General features: G+C 38.2%; 1 protein-coding gene across 44 annotated transcripts in view; it reads right to left on the bottom strand.

Annotated features, from left to right (window-relative positions):
* ZBTB20 (zinc finger and BTB domain containing 20) overlaps positions 1-20286 on the bottom strand; it is a 477629-nt gene that overhangs the window by 132229 nt on the left and 325114 nt on the right. For all 44 annotated transcript variants that reach the window (XM_046905147.1, XM_046905118.1, XM_040646200.2 and 41 more), the window contains one exon: positions 9526-9580. The gene's annotated coding sequence lies outside the window, so the exon portion shown is untranslated. The remainder of the gene's footprint in view (positions 1-9525; positions 9581-20286) is intronic.

The raw sequence follows: 20286 nt of genomic DNA, 5'->3' as shown, positions 1-20286 counted from the left end.
TAGTGAAGTAAATATTGGTTCAGAGAATATTAATGGTGCCTGAAACAGGAGCTGCAGTTTGATTGATTATTGGATTACACAGACTTCACTCTCAAAACTGTTTTCTCATATGATGATGTAAAGGCATATGTGACTTTTCTGCCTCGCGCAAACCTATGGCCTCAGCAAGCGTTCTCCGGTTAGGTTGCAGTAACTCTTTCTGTGCAAAAGGGAAGTCACTGCATGTGCAGCTTTTTGTATGAGGCTAAACTCTGTGGATTTGTACGGCCAAGAAGGAACTCCTTAGCTACTTCTCATTTCAAGAAAACAGCAGTATTTACTCTCATCCCTTCTGGCACATATTCTCCCACTGTGCAGGTGTGAGTCCAGAGAAACTATCAATGTCAGTGACATGACAGTGAATCTGAGATGACAGCCTGACTCATCTGAAAGCAAAAGACACAACTCTGATTGGCTTTCATGCAGAGAAATGTGTGCATATGTGCATGCATGTATCCTTCCTCACCTTACACTATCTGTGCTTATATCCATATATCTGTAACTCATTCTTATGTCCATTATTTTTGAGAGGCTTTCTGAATCTGTTTCAAAACACATCACACATATAGACAGTGCTCAACAAACAAAATGTGATTGTAATATCATTACAGGGAAAAACAGCAGATTCTACCCATCACATTTTCTTCTCTGGGTACTGTATTGCCTGGGTAAACCCACACTAAGGATCATGCAGTAAAAGACTCAATTGTAAGAAAGGGGCAGAGGTAAGGTTGCTGTGGGAACATTAACTCTAAATTTCCTGAATTTACGGAGATTAAAATCTCAGTCTTCACATCACATTAACATACTTTTTGTGCATACAGAACATGGCCTAGGCAAGCACATTGTTTCTAAAGGAAAAAGTATATTATTGGGTAGATAGGTGCCTGTGCACATTTTGGTAACTATAAGCTACACAGTTCAGCTCTAATCAATGCTACTGGATTCTGAAACCAGCCAATATGATAACAAAGTGGAAAAAGTAATCAAAAATAAACAAACTGTAAGTTATGCTGTACCCCACTATTCTAAGCTTTAGTGTCGAGACAAAAGAAGAGTAAGAGTTTGTCATTTGCCGGTTTTTAATAATCACAAGAAGATCTGCCAGATGCACTCTTCAAGGGCTCTGTCTGTCTGGACCAGGTAGATGCTGCAATACACAAAGGAGTTCACATACAGAGGAAGAAAGAGTGTTCATGGACAATGATGCAGCGTTCTTAATTAAGATTTTCATTACTGATACATACATTAAGGTATTGCTAATGCAAGTGCCCAAGCACTCTCATGTGCAGGTAGATGTCTCTGATTCTATCTCTAGAAACCCTTTTGCAAATCACCATGAACATTCACCAGCCAAGGCTCAAAATCAGCTCGCCTGCCCTTTGCTGTTTTGACAATGAAAAATAATAAATGATATTTTATTTGTCTGACGGATGAGAACTTAACACTTTGTAGGTGTGAGAATGAATAGGATTCTGCAAGACTGCTACAGTCTATTGAAACTGATTCGGATCTCACATCTGTTTGATGTTGATGTAACATCAGGAGCTTCAATAGCACAAGCGTAGCAAATGTTCAAGCAAAAAAAGGGAAAGGCATACAGGCAAATGGAAAACGGGATAAAATGCAACATAAGTTTGCCAAAGGTAGATTGTAGTAAACTAACCCGATAACTTTCTTTGATAAGATAAGTGATAATTCAGACAAAGGAAATGCAGTAAATTAAATCTATCAGTAAAGCATTTGATATGGTATCACAAGGGAAATTATGAGGTAAAATGAAGATTAGCAAAAGGATCGTAAAGTGAGCAAATGCTTACCTGAAGGGGAGTGTTGAAAACAGAATTATCGGGCAAGATGAAGGCTGTATTTCCACAATTTTTACTTATAAAAAAAAAAAATAGCATTTTCTAATTTAAAAAGCTTGGGAGGAGTAATGAGAACCCTCAAAAGGAGAGGACAAGAAAGAGGAAAAAGAGGGACCATGCTAAGCAGCCAGGAAAGGATTTATCAGCTTTAATAAACTTGTCATTGGCAATATTTAGGCATTATTCACTTATGCAAGAATAAATTTTTGGTAACGTTTCCACATTATTTCTACAGTTTTGTCCTTTGGGAGAGAGCCACAGGTCTCTCAGTAGTTTACTTGTGCATTAAGCATCTAGTTCAATTCTGTGCTTTTGAAGCACTGTTACTCCTAGAACAGGAAGCAGCTTCCACTACAGATCTACTAGCTGAATGCCTAGGTCTCTTGTTTAAAGACTGGACCTTGCCTTAAAGCAAAATGCTGCTTGAATAAGATGGCGAGGAGAAATATCATGTGAACAGAAGAATTAAAAAACAACAACAACAACAAACGCTGCTTCTCCTTGAACTACTTGCAAGCTTTTCTTGATCTATTCAGGCTATGATGATTTATGAATTTCTTCATTAGGGCAAACTGGTTGACCAATAGCAAGGCTACAATATCGTACTAGCACAATCTGTGCTGTGATGACATGCATCAAAACATAGGCAGGCAAAGATGGAAAGTGAAGACAATGTCACAAAAGTCACATTAGAAGGTATCAATGTGAGGTTAAGTTGCAGGCTCCGAAAGAAATGATCAGGCAGCATATTTTCAGCAAGCTTGACAGTCTTCCCCGAGGCATGCCTCAGTCTACAGGTAATCCAATGACTAAAAATGTTACCTTCCCATTAAAGTTCATTGGAAGAAAAGCTGCATTTTTCTTTTAGTCTTCTGTGACAGAATTTATTTCTTAATGTCATAACTAGATGATGCTATGCATGCATGGACTCTCACAGCAAAAAATTCACACCAAGCATCAAAACTTGAAGGATTTAAGTGCAATAATTGAAAAACAATTTGTGAAACATACTATTCTTTGAGGCTGGTTATATGCTGATCACACATTGTAGGTATTCCTTACACCCTTCGCTGCATATTGCAGATCATCCAGACTGTAACACATTAATTTCTGTCTTTTATCTAAAACAGAGTTTACTGCAAAAAAGTGAAATTCTATTAATCCCTTTCACAGGCATCAAGGATAAGTGAATGCAGATGAATATGAAGTTTAAACACACATCCATGTCTAAATGTTGCGACTGATCCTTACATTTGTGATTGGTTAAGGAAAGAATACCTTAAGTTGTAGGTATTTGAAGTTGGGATTCTCATTTTGCCTCTGAAAATTCAAGCCATTTTGCATATCCTTAAGAAATTAAAACATTAGAAAACAGCAATGGGAAAACTGATACTGCTACTCTATTAAATTTAAAACTCAATCTGGTGAAAGAGGAGAGAAAGATCTATTCAAATCCAAAAGCATTTGCTTTCAGTTGTGTTAAAAAATCGAATATTTTGAGCATGCAAACATATGAAAATATTACCTGGGGGGCTCTGTTTGTGAATTATACTCAGCGTGATATTATCCAAAATGATGGATGCAGCAGTGAGCAAGAACTTCAGAGGAAGAAAACATGATTTCTTAATATGCTATGAATCTTTTATATGTAAGATTTCCCATTCCCACCAAGAGGTAAACTAGCCTTCATGAAGCATGGCCTGAAGACTAATCAATGGTCTCCCATGAGCAGCCTTTCAGTATCTAATAGGGAGCTAATATGGAAGAATGGAACAAGCTCTTTCGCAGGGTCTGTGGTGACAGAACAAGGAGAAATGGCTTCAAACTTAAAGAGGGTAGATTAGGTTGAATACGAGGAAAAGGTCTCTTACAGAGATGGTGGTGAGCCACTGGAACAGGTTGCCCAGAGATGTGCTGGATGCCCTGTCCCTGGAGACTTTGAAGGCAAGGCTGGATCAGTCTTTGGGCAACCTGATCTAGCTGTGCATGTCCCTGTTCATTGCAGGGGAGCTGGACCGAATGACCTTTAAAGGTCCCTTCCAACTCTAAGGATTCTATGATTCTATGTTTTGACATGTACAGCTTTGCAATGGCCTACAGGAAAACTCTATGGTAGATGGCTTCCATTTGTTTTTTAAGTGAGAGTTGGAGAGAATAGGGAAATGCATGAGATACCCTGAAAAGCTCATTTTCAATCATGGTGTCCTATACATAGGACCCTTAGCATACATTTGGAGACTTGGTCTGCCATTTAGTCATCTGTGGGTACTAGTGACAGTCTCAACAGTCAAATTTATGACCTTCTGATAAAGAGGTGGCTTTTGGGAAACCATCTATTTCTGGATATCTGGTTTCATAGTAACCACTCCTCTTGTGCTACTTGCTTTTAGCACTTTTTTTTCCCCTGCCTTATATCTGTTGTATATTTTAAGGAGACAGGTAAACAGCATGATGTTAAAGTTCGGTGCATCAAAGAGAATTTTTAGATAAGGAGAAGGACTAACAGCATTTTTCAGAAAAAAAGAGAGACGTGGTGGTATAACTGCAGAACAGCTACACACTTGCCCAAGTTGGAAGATAATTTACCATAACTGCAAAGAGATTATTCTGAAAAGCTCTGCTACACTCTGTCACTGTGCCATTTTGCACAGTGGTTTCAGACCTAACAAACTGGACCGTCTTAATATTTGGATGGTTGATGTTCAAACTGCTGTAGGCAATGCTGCTACTGCTTCAGCAAGGTGTTTTTTTCCAACCAAATAGATTAAATGATGCCTATGTGAAGTTAAAAAAAGAAAAACTGCACTGGCCAATTGCATTTTCTTTCTGTCACTTTCTTTTTTTTTCTCGTTAAACCTAAAATACTGTGCTTCCAGAAGTTTCTAGTTTGAAGTCCAATTTTTCTGCGGTAACCTGTTGAATTTGTTATATTTCAAGGAAAGCTAGCACTCAATACATTATATTACACTAATTAGATGAAAAATAACCCAGAACAAAAGGATCTCCAATAAGCATAACGGCAGAAAAGGGTGACATTTTCAGTTGTCATGCTAGCCAATCTCAAATTCAATCTCATTCAGCATCAGAGGATATTTTGTAGTTACTGCAATTACGAACAGGTTGCTTACATTCCTCTGTCATAATCTTCACATCAGCTTCACAGCTATGGGTACTCATTATTATTTGTTAAATAAGTTGAATATTAACACTGAAAATAATGCTTAGATGAAAAACTTGTACCAGGTTTTGCCCTTTTTTCCCCCTCCCATCTAGTTCTATCATTTTCTGCATGGAATCTATTTTTATTACAGATATTTTAGAACAAAACCACGAACTTTATCAGAGACATTTTAAAGCAGCAACTTTTTTTTTTTTTTTTTTTTTTAAATGCAAGTCTTTTGCTTAAGTCCATTTGTTGGTTGTCTTCAGATCAAGAATCAAGATTGAAGTTCTGGCACTTGAGTAAGAACATTCATCCCGGGGTGCGTTCTCAGTTACAGTTTGATTTCTATAAACACTTCAGAATAGAATTTCTCCTCTACTTCTATTTCTAGCTTGTTTCACTGTTTCTCTCACTTGCAAATACCAAATATAGGGCCTTTGCTCATGTTGTCTCTTTTTTGGAGAATTCCTTTTCTTCAGGAGGCATACAGTAGCTGGGAAAGTACTATCCCTTTCCTGATTCAAATCTCTGTGTAGGTGACCATTTCCTTTGAACAACTTCTTATTTTCCTGAGTAGATAAGCTGATTCTTCTGGACAATTTGCATGTCAATTTATTACATTAAGTATGATAATTCTTGAAAAATGCTAGCTCTTGAAAGCTGTTGTAAATATGAGGCTTATTACATCTAGACTTTTTTTTGGCATTTTGCAAATGTTCATTTTTGATTCATGAATTAAGCTTGACCTGGAGGTTATTATCCTCCTCTGAAGTAATGGAGAGCTTCTTAAGAAACTTGAGAACAGAAAAGATGCCTCCTCCCTGTTCCTGTTCACTGTTGCTATTCTCAAGTTCCTCATCTGCAAAACAACACTAAGCACACAGACCAAGTAAAGGGGTTCAGATGCTACTAATTAGCAGATATTTCACAATGATGGTTCAGAGTGCTAACAGATAACAGTTTGCTGATGAACAAGTACCAACAGCAAGAACATGCATATAGATAGCAAAGACTATTATAAAGTGAATACATACTCTCAAAAACTGGCAACTGGTAGGCTGGAACACTGCTGGATGTCTTTTGACACACGAATCACTGATCATATGATGGATGGTTCTCATAACTATGATGAGATCAGTAAGATGCTGCTCATCTTCCCTTAGGTCATCATTACTTGACCGAATATGTCTTCATGAAGCTGAGGAATAAATTGCACTTTTTTTTTTTTTTTTTAACAGGATGTGTAAGCAAGAGAATCAGAATCACTGCAGAATCTAATAGGAATATTGTTGGAGTTCACCCCAGTTAGATCAGAAACCTATTTCAAGGAAATGAACAGATGTTCGTGGAATTAGGTTAACATGACACACAACTTCTCTATATCTGGATCACTTTGGGGTGTTTCTTCCATGCACTTATCCAAAGCTAACAGCAGATAACTCTTCAATATTCTACGGGTTCCACCTGAATGGGTAGTGCTCTAGAAGTAAAAAGAGTATCCTCTCTTTTTAGTAGCTACCTATCTTATTGCAAAACACAGCACCTTAGTATTGTCAATAACTGTTATGCATCAGACAGTATGATAGAAAGGCTCAAGAGTGGTTAGAAGACTTCCTTCCATGAAAAGGTAGAATCCACCTGCTCCTTTTAAACTCCTGAAGATATTGTAGTGAAACAGAGATTTATCATATGCCTCTTAAATGGGAATACTGCCTGGGAAAGAGAGACATGAAATCCCTCCACCTCTGAAAACCAGACGACATACAGACAAACAGACAGGTACATAACCTGGAGGAAGAATGAATAATCATCAAGTTGTAGGTAGGGATATGAGAAGAATGTCAAGCAGTGGGAAATGAAGCAGAAGAAGACAGACCAAATCCGTTATTATCTACAGATCAGAAACATGCTGATAGGTACCATTAACAACTTCTAATGCAAAATGGTCCAATTTAATTTTTTCTGTTATGCAAAAGAGCTTAAAAGGTCAGAGGCCTGAAGGACCTACCTTATAGAGAGAAAGGAGAGAGACAGTATAAACAGGACAAACTTACACACATGCCTGAAGTAAATTGAAGATCCTATGGAGCTTGTTGAGTTGGAAATGGAAGAGCATAAAGAAGCCCTCAGTTGTAGAATAAACCTGACTTAAAGGAGTAAAAAGGTGTGTGAGTCATGCTTTACAGGTCAGGAAACAAAGGCAGACGTCATGGAAATGATTTATTTGTGGTCACACAGCAAAGCGCCGTCTGAGATGGATTTTGGCTCTGGATTTCCACACACAAATGAAACATGAAGCTAGTTTGTTGCTTTCATCCAAACAGCCTTGTACACAGTACCTCATGCTGCTGAGGCAGAGCACGGACAAACTGATGTGCTTGTACCAATGCTGATGGCACGCAATCCCTGCCACAGACATAAATGGCTTCGTTGCTGCTGCATGAAGTGCTAACACAAGCAGTGTGCACTTTGAGGCCCTGAGCATCATTAACAGTTTTTATCGATACTATGAAGTTCTGCAACAAAAATAATAGGATTTGTCAGGGGCTGTTATGAACCGCCCCTGCTGGATAAATACATAATGCATGATGGCAAAGGTCTGATGGGACTTTAATCAATTGCCTTTCTGAGTCAAATAAATGTCACATTAGACGTAAGCCATGTTGTATTCTGTAGGGGTCTCTGCTCCCCTCGTCTCACAGGCCTGACACTGCCACGGGGAGCTATGCACGCGCATAGACTCCTACTTATTTGCAGCAAATATATCAGAGCAAAATGGGAACAGCGTGCTGTAAATTACAGATTTGGGACACCTTATAATGAAAGGAAAAGGGGAACAGAAAGAAATATGGGGCCATCATTGGCATGAGAGGTCAGCTCAAATACATCTCTGTGGTAGCTGGCATTGTCATCCCACCTTTGGAAGTCACTGCAGCATAGCTCATGTTTGTGCCCATAGGGCAAGGGAGAAGCAAGTGTGCCATTTCTTTGTGCACGTCAAAAGTACCGAGTCAACTTTAAATGTTAAAGACACATAATTTAGGTTTTTTATCAGCAAAAGAAAGCTCTTTGTTTCAGCACACACCTGAAAAGAATCTGAATATCTCTTTGCACTTCAGCATCTCTTTGAAGAAATTCCAACAACGAGAACTCAACATGAACATAAATTTGCAGGTTTAATTCCTCTTCCAAATATGAAAGAGCTATTTTTCTTCCTGTGCTATGTTTTTTTTTTTTTAAATTCCAGTAAGCATATAAACAGCCATCTACTTTCCTCTCTGAACAGGTTGTAGGAATGAATTTAAATTGTGAAATGGAGATCTGAAGTAACACAAAGTCCAGGCATATTTGGGCATGAAGTTCTAATCCTAAATTTAAAAATCCTCATTATTTTTGGCAATCAGAAAATACAGCTGAAATACCTGAAAACAGTGCTTAATAGGCTGGTGGACTGGAAATCTTCGGTCTGTCCTTACTTAATTATAGTAAATGTTATGATGTGGTAGTGCTATATTTACCGTTATCTCACAACAAAAAGTTTCATTGTTATAACTCAGTTGATTTCTTTGCCAATGTGTATTAAAGACTCTTAGCAAAGTGCAAACTTTTGTTCTAAGTACACAAAACCGTCACGTGGCTTAGAGCTTGGCAAATTAAAAAAGAAGGAAAAAGGAAATTCTTCCCAAAATTAAATCTCCTATTCTCTTCAACAAAACAATAACCAAAAAACCTCAAATCATTAAAATTTTAATTCTTCCTGTTCTAGGCCTTAAGAACACAATTACCTGGATTTATGTACTATTTTTTCCAATGAAGAAAGTCACTACACTGACAACTTACGTAGCAGCAGCCAAACCCAAGTGAATGAGAACAGGCAAGAAAAGACCCCTAAATAACATTTTCCAAATAAACTACTAACAAGTTTTTAATTCTGATAGTGTTAGCTGTCGAAGCGGATGCAATATATTTAATCTACCCAGATAAGAAGAGTAGATCACTAACAGATGGGAAGGTACACTGGACTGGGATAAGGAAGGGTTCCATGGCACCAGGACAGCATCCATCAAGGATGGGTTGAAATGCCAGTTGACTGTTTCTTACATTTGCTCAGTTCTTGCACAGCATGGAATACTATACATTGTCAGAGTTCAACAGCGTAATACCCTCTACAACAAATATATCTCCAAATTGATATGTACACACTCTTATCCAAAAATGCACATATCAATTCCAGATCAATCGATCATATAGGTTACTAAGCCTGAGTCCCAGAAGCTGATGCTGCTTTAAAATTCTAGGCTACTGCATCAGTACAGCTACTCAGTACTGAAATGTGTGGCCATACGGAACAACAGAGGAGTTCACAAATGCTTTGTACTGATCTGAACGGAATTTAAACAAAATGTACAACTTTAATCAATAAAAACTGTAAAATGTTTGGTAATAAATACTTACACAAGAGTCAGGAAAGGTTCCTTCAGAGGAAGGCCACAAATTGACTGTGAGTGATCTGTAAAGAAAAGGGAGAAAAAAAGAAATCATGAAATTAAGTGATAATAAGCACTCTAAATGATACCAAAATAAAAAAGGGACTGAGGAGCCTCACAGATGGTAGCAGTTCCCACAGGAGAGAAAAAAAAAAAAAGTGTTTAAAATTTTCAAACTGCATAAATCTTGGAAATTTTGAAATTACCTGACCCCAAAACTATATAGCTGAGAAAACTGGCAATGGCCAAGGAGTTTTTCAGTCCTGGGATAATTCCAAGCCAGCAGAGACTAAATATCCTCTGGTGGCTGTTCAACAGCCTCCGTGAAATAGGCTTGTGGCTCCTATGGACAAATGCTCTTATCACAAAAACACTGCCAGATTTGAATGGCATCCTTCTTAGCAGCCATGCCAGATGATACAGGACTCTAAAACAGAACTCGCCTTCTTGATCCTGACCTTCACAGAAGAGGGGTTAGGCATATTATTAGGGCTGAGGATGCTTACATTACAGCTGATAGCTGCACAGGAATATTGTGCTATCTTAGTTCCTTCTGTCAACACAGTATCTTTTGGACTTGACAGATTTGTTACCCTGAGACCCCCAAGAAGAGAACGGATGCATCAAAACAGAAAGGCTAAGGGATTGCAAACTTTTGGTAGACGAAAGGTCTGGTTTCCAAAGCCTACAAAGGAATATCTAAGCTTTATTGCCAACAACTGTGCAAAACATATTAATGTGGGATGAAGCAATGGACAAAATGAATCAAAGCCTAATGCTCTGAACTGTAACAAGAAGATACACTCCTATTTGACAAAGGCTACAAATCAGTCTGGTTCTGCCTTCCAAGCTGAAAGAAATTCCGGCAGTCAGAACAGACTGCATTCTCCAACAGATTGCTGAGGAGGGTACCAGGAGCACAGTGCACAAAGACCATGGGATCCTTATGGTGCACTCTAGTACTTAAGTCAAGCCGTGGCCCTCGTCTATCGTCTCCTGCCAATTACAAGGAGATTAGCTCATTACTCAAAGCAATTAAAAATATTCACAGAAGTACAAACCTAAGTTGAGATAGTGAAGAAAAAGGAGGAGCTGTCGCAGGAGAGAAAGAAGGAAGGCAAGTAGAAAATTTCTTCGGAGCTGCAGCTATTATTTGTGGGAATTATGGGTGTGGTAGAGGTGAGTGCAAGAGAAAGCATGCATGCTTATCATGTGTTAGGTCATCCAGCAGTAGCGGTGGAAGACATGTAAAGAAGAAATAGAAGAAATACAAAGAACAGGCAGAATCATGAAAACTGCAAGGCAGCAAGCTAGATGCTTATAGCATTTATTGGATAGGACACCCAGAGAGGCCCATTTTAACTGCAAAATGTCTCTTTAAAGAAGAGAGGAAACTGATTATTCCCACACATTTGAAAGATTTGCATGAGACAGATGAGAAGATGGATGCTGCCCACTGAAAAGCTGAAGTGCCCTAAGATGGAATAAGATGGACATGATCAGAGTGGGGAGAGCACATCACTGTTCATTATTTTTCAAGAATCCATAACTCTAATGAAAATTAACAGGGAAATTCAGGTGGAAAAAACCCTGCTTTGCTAAGCATATATCCCTTATTTGCCTTCTAGAACGTTCCTGAAGATTTAAACGATGAAGCCCACAGACACAACTGTATGCAAAAGACTGCAGTGGCTGGTAGTTGGGAATTAATTTTTTCAGGGTTTTGGGCAGCTGGGACAGTGAGCTGTACCATGGAAGAGCCTTAGACAAGAGGTCTGAGCCAAAGAATGTGCCTTGGAACCCCAGAGCTAAAAAGAAAAAGAAAAAAAAAGAAAAAAAATCCAGAAAAAAAATAATAAGAAAAAGTGGGAGGCATCCAGCATGGGAAAAAAAACACAGAATGGAAAATTTTAGCCCAGTGGTTAGACTTTGGCTGTATTATAAGCGATATAAAACAAGTTCTCTTAAGGGAAAGCGTCAAGCAACTTTGAAGACATGGATGCCAAAGAATTCTACAAATTATGGCCTGAGACTCTGGAGGTGCTGAGTAATGACTTACACCAACATTACCACAGAACTTGCTGTAAGGAATGAACAAGACTGTCATACCCAATTAAAACTGTAGGGTAAGCCTGGACAGGCAGAACATACTGGAATCTGCAAACTAGAATCTGGCAAATCACCAGAACTGAAACACCATAATTTTTTAAATGATCGTAATTGGTTCAGATACTTGATTACAAGTTTTGTTAAAAAAAAAAAATATAATAAGAAAAACACCCAAAACTTTCCATGTAAAGTATTTGAAAAACAAAATGTGTCTGAGGAAACTATGATTCATTCCAGGTTAGATAACTGTAGCACACGTATGCCGGAGATAAGTGGGCCAAATTCTCTTCTCAGTGCCCCATGCAATCTTTCAGACTTAATTGAAACCATGAGCAGAACCTGAACCATTAAAATGCTGGGTTGAAACTTTTCATCATACGACACTGTTTGTCACAAGAGACATACTTAACCTAATTACATTATATTAACACAGTAGATTTCTTCAATATATACTATTGTATAATACATAAAAAATGAAGCATGAGAAAGCTGACTATTTTTCTTAGTTCTTTGTATTATAGGCAGAATAATTACCAGTCTCCATGTCATTTGTTTTCTACCCAGTATTGCTCTATTTCATGGGGTAGACAAAAGGAATCCACTGATCTTTTTCATATTCAATTCCTAGTGTTAATTAATCATTATTACTTGGAAGCTGTTTTGGCCATTGGACAGGATAGCCAGCGGCTAATCTTAAATCTGCTCTTGATTCATTGTGGGCAGATTCTGCCCACTTTCTCTTTCTTTGCTGTGTGAATATATGCCATTTAAATCACAAAGACAAAAAGACAAGTAAGACATAAACCTTAAGGATATTTAGGAATCTCTCAATGATTTTAATAAGAATTAGTCTCCTAAATGCTGAAGAATTTCTACTTATGGGTAGTTAGATGGTAAAATCCAGTCATATGAGTTACGCTATGTAAGCAGGTAATTGATTTATGAATCTAAATATAAATTTCAAGGAGACTTAGGCATTCATATCAAATTTTATTGGAAGTTGGTAAAATTTTGGCTGTAAACCACCTGAGAACTTGAAATTTTTTAACCTTTGTTAGCACAAGCACCACTTACTTTCAAGAGAATTAACATTTTACCTGCCAGATTTGTTTCTGAAATTGGAATTTAGTTGCTTCTAACAATTTATTCACTAAATGGCTTGAGTTAACCATCAGAACAGTGATTCTGCTCCATTTGTGAAAACGATTCAGGATCTCTCAGATGTAACACACTACCAAGATGAGAAATGTTATTCATTCACCAGCTTTATAAATTATGGACCACATCAAACAGGAAGAACTTGAGATGGATTCAGATAATCTCAACCTTAGTGCTTTTACCTCGAAACATTTTCACTCTTTACCAAAATGGAACTGGCAAAGGGGAGAGCTTTATCACATGCTACCTACTGAGCGTACTGAGTCTAAGATATAGAGTCTGGCCACTCCTCTCCTCCTGGAGGCACTATACCTTCTCTATATATGAACTACAATTCAGTCCTAGTGGTGGATGCAGACAATAATTTAGTTACTGGAGAGCCCCTCAGTTCAAAGGAGGCCAAACTGAGCCAGTGCTGTGCTGGGAAAAAACAGTGGAATGGGAGACTCTTCCATCTGAAATTCAGTGGAGCCCTGAAAATGATCTGAGGGGGCAGAGAGGCTACACTGCATCTCTGACAAAGCAGAGAGATTACAACAAAATTAAATTGAGGATTTCAGTGGATATAATTGTTGTTTTTATATATTAATGAACAACAATAATATGTGATTCTAAACTGAATACCAGGTTTGACATTTTAATCTGAGCACTCATGCTATCCATAAATGTTCATAAACGTCACAAGACCCATACCCTTTGATTGAATTACAATCCAGTATGCAATTTAGGAAACATGGATTAATCTACATAGATTTATATTTCTGCAGGTTACATTGTTATTTGTTGATTTATATCCTTTTCCCCTACGTGTCCTTTTCATTGGGAATACAAGAAAATACATGCAAATCTTTAATAGGAGAGCAAAGGGGAGCAGCTCAAAATCCAGTGAATAGCAGCAGATGGAAACTTGGTTCAGTAAAACCCATGCTAATTATCGTTTGCTTTTTGAAGTCACCTTTGCTAATGGCCAAAAAAATCTTAGTCCCTGTGATATGTCCTATTACCTCCACATTAACTCATGCTACAGCCAACAATCACCTTGGCAATGCTGTGCAATTAAATCACCTTTCAATCATCTTGCTGAGGAATCCAGAAATGCAAATTGCTTTAGTATTAGGATTTAATTATAAAAACACAAAGGAAGGCAGTTAAATGTTACCGTAGCATACATCTCTGGTGTCCACAGCACAAGAAAGACATGGCAATGTTGGAGTGTGTCCAGAGGAAGCAACAAGGATGATTAGAGAACTAGAGAATCTCTTCTTCCAAGAAAGGCTAAGGGAGCTGGTCTTGTTCAGCCTAGAGAAGAGGTCTCTCTCAGGGGAGACCTCACAGTGGTCTTTCAAAACTTAAATGAGCTTATAAGAAAGATAGAGAGCTTTTACTAGGGTCTGTAGCGATAGGAAAACGTTTAATGGCTTTAAACTAGAAGAGGGTAGATACAGATTACATTTTAGGAAGAAATTCTTTACTCAGAATGTGGTGAGGCACTGGCACAGGCTGTGCAGAGAAGTTGCGGATGCCCCATCTCTGGAGGTATTCAAGGCCAGGTTGGATGTGGCTTTGGGCAACCTGGACAAGCAGGAAGTGTCTCTGCTCATTGCAGGAGGTTGGAACTAAATGGGATTTAAGGTCTCTTCCAACCCAAACCATTCTTTCATACTATGATACCAGACGTATGAGAACACTTCAGCCTCAAGACATCACATGAGGCAGGGAACCACATCAGCCAAAGTTACATGGCAACATATGGAGGAATTTTAATATATATTTTTTAATATTGTCATGCTCCTTCAGGTGATGCCTACTTTAACTGCCAAAGTATCTGAAATTTCATTTTCCTCTGTACTGACAGTCCTTATTGCACAATGGTATCTGCTTCGGTACTGATAATGACATCTACTTAAGCAGTGTGCTAAAGCATGGGAACAGGCCAAAAGACCAGTTTCTATCTGATAGCAGCACTTCAGCAAATCCTGACCTCCTTGGAAGCCCAATCCTGCTCTCTATGAAATCAATAGTTTTCTCAAAGGACTAATAAGGCATCTTTACTTCTGTGTGCCTATGAGAACAGGGACAATGCCACAGTGCAGCCCTCATAGTTGTGAATTCATTCATTCATACAAGTACTAAGAGAAGGACTGGCTGCTCTATCTAGTAAGAAAGGAAATAAACATCACTCTGTTGAGTTAGAGCTCGGAAAGTGATGAACTGAGATGGTTTTACAATTGACAGCTTATTCCAGTGAAAAAGCACAAATGGAAGGCAATACTGCAAGTTGAGCTTGAGGGACAGTTATATGATCATATATCAAGTCTTAGCTTACTATTCAGGAGAATCAAAATAAAATGATCTTTAAAAATGCTAAGGACTTTTTGTACACGTTAGAATTAAGGTATGTTGCTATACACTGGAACATTCTTTCACAAGTACTTTGGCTACGCATCACTAAAAAACTTGATTCTACAGGCATGTATACTCCTTTTAATAAAATAAATAAGCAAGTAATGGTTGTTAGAATGCAACAACGATCTGAGAAAAAATTTGAAATGCAATTAATGAGAATATGCCTATTACTCATCTTCCAAAGACAGTTTGCTTGACAGAAGAAAGGGTAACTGACTTTATTTGACTCTTAAACTTGAAGACAGAAAACCTTGCAGCTTATCTTATCACATATTGTAATGGATTTGTGAATATATATCTTACGTTATCTTTAATTAGTATATAATTTATTACTTAAGATTGTTAAATCTGGACTAGAAAGTGTAATAAAAGGAGAGGGTTTTTTTGTTGCTTGTTTTTCAATTAAGGATAGCTAAGATGTTAGCCTTGTCTTTTTCAAATTTAGAAATATGCAATGGGTAAAGGATGCTTCAAATAAGCGCTATGCATGCACACACACACAAATACTTTAAAAACAAAACAAAACAAAGCAAAAAAAACTTTGCAGACCCTTAACTAGAAAATACATACGAAAATTCTTGATAGAATAGATTTTTCAACACACACTGCTTGCCAACAAGGATGGATAATAATGTTTTGATAAGACAAAAAAAGAATCCAATTGAAAATTGGACTTTCATGTTTCTGTAAGCTAAATCAAAAAGCCATCAAGGAGCTGATTCATTCTTCAGGTAACTCAGCCCGAAGTAAGTCCTACCAGCTGTTCTCAGTGAAAGCAATGAGGTAGATGAAATAAGAAAAGGAATCTCTTACATCTGCAGGCTGAACTCTAATTAACATCCATCAGAGGTCTCCAGCTCCCTAAGAAGAGCTTCAGACAAGAAAAGTCTCTATACAAAGCACCTCTGAGGAAAACTTCTTTCAAAGAAGAGCAGGAGAACTCTCGGAAGCAACAGCACGTTACAGCTTCAACAGCAGTTGCTGTAAAAGGTTTAGCAAAAAGAGAGGTAAATGAATAAAAAACCAAAAAGAAAAAATAAAATAAAAGGTGGTGGTTGAATACATTCTTGTTTTATATTTTAAACATAGCATTTTAAGCTTGGATCTTGACTTCAAGTTGGCATGAAATGGTATTACATATAACATTCAGTAACTGTAACTACTGACTATGTCTGAGGAGTTTGTAAAAATAAGGTAAACCAGGAGGTTTGGTTGGTTGGCAGCTATGTCACAGCTGCAGCCTCAAACAGCAAGGCCTACCAGCAGAAGGAAGCTCCCCACCAGCTCCAGTCCTTAAACAGATGAAAACCTGACACAGAAGAAAATATAACTCCTGTCTAGCTAAATATGCAAGGATATCTACCTAAAGGTTCTAAGTGTCTTTCAGAATCATATCCTAAAGGTATTAATTATATCCTAAGGTATTAGTTCTGCACATGGCTGTAAGTCAATTTGCTGTTCTGAGGCATGTGGTCAATCTGGCAGCTAACAAGCTGGATCCCTTGTTGCACACTATAGCCACATCAAGTCGCGCTCCCCTTCCTGCAGGATACGCAGAGAAGCAGATCTTCTACTTTCCTGCTTGGAGGTTTGCAGCTCTGGTCTACAGTGCACGTTCCCTTAACCTACACTCAGGTACCCATTCTCAACTCAGCAGTGCCAAAGAAGTCAGACTACACAGAATAAGGAAGTACCATCACATAACACCAAACCATTTAAGTAGACTACATTTAAGTTAACTGAAATGCTAAGTTGTAAAAGCATGATTCTATGAACCAAATGCATCTGTATTAAGAAAAGCAATTAGTGAAGTTGGGCTTGTTGTCTACTATTAATAACGAGATAATTGCTATAAACTCTAGTGATACATATAAATAGGTTACTAATATGAGGAAGTGACCCTGAAAAAATGAGTTTAAGTTATTGGTTGGGAGCTTTCTATTACTAATTGTTATTTTCTTTCTGGGTATTAATGTTCCTCTAGGATGATCTGATAAATCTAGCAATGTTGTGATCACTCCTCTAGATGCTATCTTTGGATCATATGTGGTCCCAAGAGCCATGACACTCCAGTGTACTTTATGTAATTTATTTCCAAAGTGAGACATGCTGACTCTCCATAATATTTCTTTCATTTTAACATTTGACTAACATTCAATTTGGGACATAACTACTCCGATATATCATTTTTCCCTGAAGGCACTGCAGATCAGAACTAAAGGGCACTGCGTTTGTAAGCACCACAAAGCTGAGCTAACACAGTGGGATGGGGTGGGGGGCACTGCAAAGCCTGGCTGGGGGGCAGCAGGGGAGGGTGATACAGAGCTCTGGGAGGCCTCAGGCTGGGCTTACACTGCACTTGAAAAATCTTGCTTGTTCTCTTTGGAGAGAGCTGTGTACTCTGTGCAGTGTTTTAGGACTTGAATATGAGGGTGACTGTTAAATCAGGAGCAAAGCAGCAGCAAGATCATTTAGGAAAATTGTAAGGATGTCAAATCCATAATCATATGGTCAGTGCTCTCTTTTTTTTTTTACAGTTGTACTGCTTTAAACACAAATACTTGGAACTAGACAAAAAGCATCACAGAAAGTATTTCATTCCCATGTGAACCCCTGCAGACCCACTGAAGTCACCAGGGTTATGCAGCTGCACCAGTGTATGCAGCATTAAGCCCTCAGCGTCTACAAAGAGAGGTTAAATATTTGTCCTTTCTGACTTTTCCAGAAGGAGAACCAACTTTTTTTTCTAGGATGCCATAATCAATACTTGGAAATTTATTTTTCACTTGCTTCTTTTTGTTCTATGCTTACTAAAATAAATCAAAACTATCTTATAAAGATCCACTAAAACAGCTCCTGGGAACAATGCTTTCCATTTTATATTTGGTATGAGACCAATGTGCTCTATAGCATGCAGTTAGTTTTGTGACATGTGCCCTGAAAACTGAGTTTTGGGGGACTTAAATTTTTCTTTGTTCTTTTTTTTTCTTCTTTAAATGGGGATGAGAGGCTGCAGAGGTAAGAAAGCAGTCTCTTATCACAGAATCTGATCCTCTTACCACTGAGTCTGATCCTGTCCCTAAATTTAAGTGTTACTGCTGATTTATCGAAACCACCTTCCTCCTTCATTCCTTGTTTGATCAGTTTAACTTTCACATGTCTCTCTCCGTGACCCTCACCACCAATGTGACTCGGCAGAAAGGGGAGTTTGAGCGCTGACAGCCAGATGGCTTAGCTGGCCACTAATCTTTGACCTTAACCGGAGAAACCTATTGATAATATAAATAGAGGACAACACTCGACTTTTGATTGAATCAAATTATTACAAAATGTAATTGAAAACAAAAGGTATATGTCTCTGTCAAACCTAATGTAAAAGAAACCACGCTGTAGGTCCCTAGCATCTTTTCCAATAGGTCTCATTCTCTGAAGTGACACTGTTCCAGTCCTGAACTTCTTTTCATAAGACACTAAGCCACCCTGAAATATCTCAGCTGGGCAATTTCATTTGCTGGACCAGTCAACAAGTGGAATAATACAAGGGTCGCTCTGAAAGTAATGCCTCCTATGTTATTATGTTGGACCACAACACAAGAGGCGGAAGTTGATGGTATGGCAGTGAAGGTGGAACCTTCCCACCAATATTCCCTTACATTTTGTTGCCATGTGACAGGTGGCAGCAGAGGGGCAGTCTGACAAAAAGGCATGAAACAAAGGTGTGGGATTGAATTCTGCCATGCAGAAAAAGTTGCACCCACTGACATTCATCAAAGCTTGCTGAACACTGACGAGACCAAACTGTGGACGTGAACACAGTGAAGTGATAGGTGGTGTGTTTCAGCAGCAGAGACAGCAGGTCACTACAACTATCTGCTGCAGTTTCCAAGGAAATAAATAGGAGGCATTACCTTTGGACCACTTACACATTCATAAAATGACGGGATGATCTTCAAGAGTATTTGAGGGTTTTGGGGGGTTTTCCAACCTTTCCAGATATCTAAAAATCAGTATAGTTCAGTCAAATCAATACAGCTCATTCAGAGGGGAACTAATATGACTTGGAGCTCTTGGAGTTCAATATGAATATCTCATGAGTTTGATTTATAAAAAAAATTCCACCAACAAGATTAATGTTACCTTTTGTTATACAGGAGGAATTGTCCTTATTCCCATTTCATGGAATGAATAAATGAAAGAATGGAAGTTGATTCAGTACTAAATGATAGGATGCATGAGAATGGCACAAAGCTGTGCCAGGGGAGGTCCAGACTGGACATTAGGAAAAACCAATTTACTTTGAGAGTGGTCAAATGCTAGAACAGACTTCCTAGGGAGCTGGTTGATACCCCATGCCTGTCAGTGTTCAGGAGGCTTTTGGACAATACCCTCAAAAATAGGCTTTAGTTTTCAATTAGCCCTAAGTTGGTCAGGCAGTTGGAATTGAGCCATATAGGTCCCTTCTAATCAAACTATTCTAATCTATAAAGCAAAACTGAGAAATGGTCTCTTTTCATATCCAGTTTACAGTTTGAACCACATCAAGTGAGAATAAAAATCCTTAAAGAAACCTGAAAAGCCATCTGCCTACTGCTTTCAATGAAGAAAAGCTGATCTCTTTGATTATTGAAGCCAAACCGAACAGCAGATACAAAGATTTTACACAGTCTCTTAATGGCAAGCCATAGTTTACATTATTTATCAGCTTCCCTACTAAGCATAAGTGTCTATTTCACAAAGACAAAATCAAAAGCAAACAATTCCAAGAACTTATCCAAATTCAGTGTACATAGTTTGTTGCATCTAAATGCTTCAGAAAACTAAACCTTTCTATATGGGTTGGGCTTGAATATAATCATTATAACATTTTCCCAGCTTATCTAAAACTGCAACAAGTTACAGAAATCAAAAGGAGGTTCACAGGTGAGTCACTTTAAGAAGGAGCACAGTAAACTGACATTATAGTATAAGAACATATCAATTCTATAGACAAACTCTGCCTTGTAAAGCTATTGCAGAGTTATATTCCATGTTAGTTTGGGAGATCAGTGGGTAGAGG

The sequence above is a fragment of the Gallus gallus genome, chromosome 1 (assembly GCF_016699485.2).
Source record: "Gallus gallus isolate bGalGal1 chromosome 1, bGalGal1.mat.broiler.GRCg7b, whole genome shotgun sequence".
Classification (NCBI taxonomy): Eukaryota; Metazoa; Chordata; class Aves; order Galliformes; family Phasianidae; genus Gallus; species Gallus gallus.
The sequence above is the reverse complement of the archived record's forward strand: the minus strand, read 5'-3'. Positions and strand labels throughout refer to the sequence as shown.